The sequence below is a fragment of the Dendropsophus ebraccatus genome, chromosome 12 (genome assembly GCF_027789765.1).
Source record: "Dendropsophus ebraccatus isolate aDenEbr1 chromosome 12, aDenEbr1.pat, whole genome shotgun sequence".
NCBI classification, from domain to species: Eukaryota; Metazoa; Chordata; class Amphibia; order Anura; family Hylidae; genus Dendropsophus; species Dendropsophus ebraccatus.
In genome coordinates, this window is record NC_091465.1 from 59,400,803 (window position 1) to 59,404,871 (window position 4,069).

Sequence of the window (4,069 nt, forward strand, 5' to 3'; positions counted from 1 at the left end):
CAGGGGACCTAACTAGTTTATGTGTTGGAGCCTAAAATGTTTCTCTGGCAGATTCTGGAGAGAGGGGATTCACAGCTGGGGGAAGACTTAAAGGTGGCCCACGCTGGATGGAGTGGAAGAAAAGGTGAAAGACTCTGATCAGAGAAGACGCCCCCTGTGAGTAAATTGATGTAACTGGGCCATGGTGTGGCGGTATTATGTAATGGTATCATTGGTGTTATTTTTATAAGGTTATAAGGTAACTACCCTATTTATTGGGGCTCTTAATGCAGTGTGGGGGCATTATACTGTGTGTGGAGCTCCGATTTTGATAACGCTGGGTTGGGAGGGGGCCCACCAATATATTAAAACGGCCCTGACTGTACGGATAAATTAATAATGGTCACATGTATATAGTGCACATGTATATAGCATAAACATCTGCTTATATACAGTATGGTCACGGCAAGAATGCCCCATGGTAGACCCACTACGAGTGGAACAAAGAAACATCCTAATATTGAGCTGCTGGAGGAAAGAGAAGGGGAAGTGGTAGGGTTGCTGGATACTGCTTTTCTATAGACCCAGCAATATCAATATATAGAAATGGCAAGGAACATGTACATATCTTTGGAGATGTGTCACTGAAAGTGGAAATAGCACAATATAATTTATAACAATGACTTACACAGTAAAACGATCACTGGTTTTAGAGAGACCAACTTAAGAGAACACTGTAGGCTGGGAAATACAAATATCCAAAAAGAGCATGTGAAGCCATGAATCTTTATTTAAAAGTCTCAAAACATGGGAGAAGCCTGATATCCCTTCAGGGAGAGACCTAACCAAGGGGTGGCTCTGGATACCATCAAAACCACCGTATCAAGTTACCTTGTCAGTTAATATCCAACTTAATTTAGTTTAGGGCTATGACAAGGGAAATTTCAAAACCAGGTTTTCATCCACAGACACAGTTTTTTTGTGTGAGTCGAAATGCGTGCTCTCTCACCCAAGTGCGGTACAAAAGTGTTGCATCCCACACAAAAAAGCGCACAAGGATACTGTTTATTGCAAGCCCACTCTTAAAAGAGATGTGCCCCCAACACACCAATTTCCCTTCCCTTCCGGGACAGAAGGCTCCTGCAAAGGTCCAGGAAAAATGTCCTCTCGCAGCCGTAGCCAAGAGAAGACCAGAACTGCCTATGGATCACACCTAGGCGTAAGCCCAAGCACTCACCATTCTCCATTCCAATCAAAATGGTAGTATCTCCTGAAGGAGAATCGGGGGTGCAGGAAGGCAATGAACACAGATAACCACACATGCCTCTCCTAGACCTCTGGGAAGTCCCCAAAAGGGCGATCGCAATTCAAAGAATCCTTGTTACATACAAACGTGGAAAAGTGAACACGCAGTGACAAAAATAAATCAGATGTGCACCATGAAATATAGCCTGGACATTTGGCTGGATCTATAAAATTTTCTTATAGCTCTCAACAGCCGGAACTGGAAGGCTAGAGGTGTGTGCTCAAAGGGTGTGAATGTGAAGAGTGTGCTCTGTGCCATCTCTCAGTGGGTTGACCACTCCCAGTGAGTCCAGGCACCCTGGGGTCACCATTCCCAGGCCACTTCTGCACCCCGACTTTCAACCCCCTCAAACCCCATGGCCTATATCCAGAGGGTATGGGCATATTAAGAAGGCTGCCCGGGCTACAACCAACCCCTAAACCCCTATTCCCTCCGTGTTTTTCTCTGCTGATTTAAGAACAGATACTATACTTGATCTTAGCCAAAAAGCCAAGAAGCGATGTGCATGTCAGGTAAATGACCAGAACAAGTGACAATTATTACCATAATAGTCACATAGAATATAGGTGTAGGCACATACTGTACTTAGAAATTCTGAACACTTTTTTAAATCCATTCCTAATTATTAAGTCTGGTGATGATTAGGTAATTTTTCAGGTATCACATGATGTCATCTAATCACAGAAAAAAGTATTAAAGGGGTTATCCCAACATTACTGTTAGGAATGTGATTTTGCGCTCCTTGGTCCGGGAAGCCGAGGAAGCACTGAGTTTCTGTCTGTTCTAAATTGTGTTTGACCTTACCAGCCACACCTGCCTTGCCTGTCAGAGTTCTGGCGGTGCAGGGGTTAATGCTGACTATTAGCAGCTCCCTGCTGGCTTTTAGGGTTCATATCCTGTTCCCAGCTTCCCCTGTCTATTCCTGAGATTCCTGTCCTTATTTCCCTGCTATTGTTTACCTGTTACCTGACCTCTTGATCCATCCTCTGACCAGGCTTTTACCTCCAACTTTGCACTGCGCCGCTCGTTTGTTTCTGACCCAGCTTGTCGACTATTCCTTGTTGTGTTTGTCTGTCTTGTTCTGTGTCTCACTTACCCAGAGTAGGGACCACCACCGTGGTTGTCCGCGGCCGCCTAGGGCCTATCGAGGCAAGTAGGTAGGGACAGTGGGTGGGACTAGCTTCAGGGCCCACTGTCTTGTTCTATCTTCTGCCTATCAAGTCCTGACAGACCCTGACAATTACAACATATAATTTACGCACAAGATACAAGGTATCTTATCGGTTGGGGACCAACCATTGGGACTCTCACCAATGACAAGAATAGAGGTCCCTTATCACCTGAGGGAATGGAGTGGCAGCGTACATGTATGTTCTGCTATGAGACTGCCATAGATAGATGACTACAGTGCTCTGGACATCACAAAAGCCCAGGATGCAGCAACAAAGATGTACATTGGAAATTTGAACAACTTTCCCATTCCATTAATACAAAATAAGATGAAGTCATTTTTCAGAATGATAATGCATCTTGCCACAGAGTAAAAAAAGAGTTTAAAGGTTTTCTTCAGGAAGCGCATATTATCTCAATGATACGGCCAGAAAACAGTCCAGATTTCTATCCGAATGAAAATTTATAGTGTTAAGCACTGTACGGAAAACATTGTTTATCATTAGTGATTTCTATGGCTTAAAGAATTTAGGTCACCTTAAAAGCCTGAAGAGGAGGAATAAGGCATTATTTGAGATGTTTTTGATGATAATTCCACATTTATTAAAAAAAACAACAACATTTAATACTGCTTGTACAGCCATTTATTCTTTGACAGACGTAAGAAAGCAACATTTTTAAGCCAATAAAAAAATCCACATTTTGTAGTAGATGAGCATTGGGCGGGACCACAATGAAATGATGCAGTACTGCAAATTATAAAGTACTGAATTCAAATATTTCAGTAAAACATTGAAACTGCAATGTGTAATTACAATCTAGATGGTCTGCAACACCTTTGGAAGGGGAGTAGGCAGTGTGGAGAACTATGATGAACAGCTGAGGGAAAGCAATGCATTCTGAAACTTGCAGTAGTGAACAACTGCTCCACCAGGAAACAAATGGATTTTTGGTAGTTTCAGAACTAAAACTTTTTTCTTCTTAATGTCGTGTTTGAGTACCCCTTTAAAGGGATTTTCTCATCTGTCCACATTCAAATCAGCACAGAATAAGCTCTAAATCGCTGTCTCCCTCAGATATTACACATGCCTCCAGGGACATCTGGAGACAAGTGCTATGTCAGAGGGAGACAAATACTTACCAGGTCCTGACCATCCAAGTGACGTAACAACCTGGCCACAGCTGGTCATAAGCTGTCAACTCTATAGTAAGAGAGGCAGGTCAAAATGCCTTACTCATAGAATGCCCAATGTGTTTACCCTCTACATATATGTCATGTAACTATCTTTCTAACCAAATGGTAGGTAGACACTTACATGATGGATTCCATGATGAATTCCACATAAATGTGGCCATACACATTAGATATACTGGCCAAACCTGCTGATATTTCCCCAAACAGATGATGTTGAAGGAGAAAAGGTTAGGTCATGTCAACCACCTGATCCCTTTGTTCTTGGGAAGATAATCGGCTACCAGAGGTGTCCGCCAGCAACATTCTTTCATTTGCCAATTCAGAACAGAATGATCCGTTGCCTTTATCAACTCTACAGATATTGGGTCTTGTCTTGTGCAATGATATGACGAAAAATATATATGTGCAGAATTTTAAAA

The 4,069-nt window shown here is 42.5% G+C and overlaps 1 pseudogene; it reads right to left on the reverse strand.

Moving 5' to 3' along the window:
• Positions 1 to 1,653: 1,653 nt before the first annotated feature.
• LOC138770191 (U2 spliceosomal RNA) lies at positions 1,654 to 1,786 on the reverse strand (annotated as a pseudogene).
• Positions 1,787 to 4,069: the final 2,283 nt, after the last annotated feature.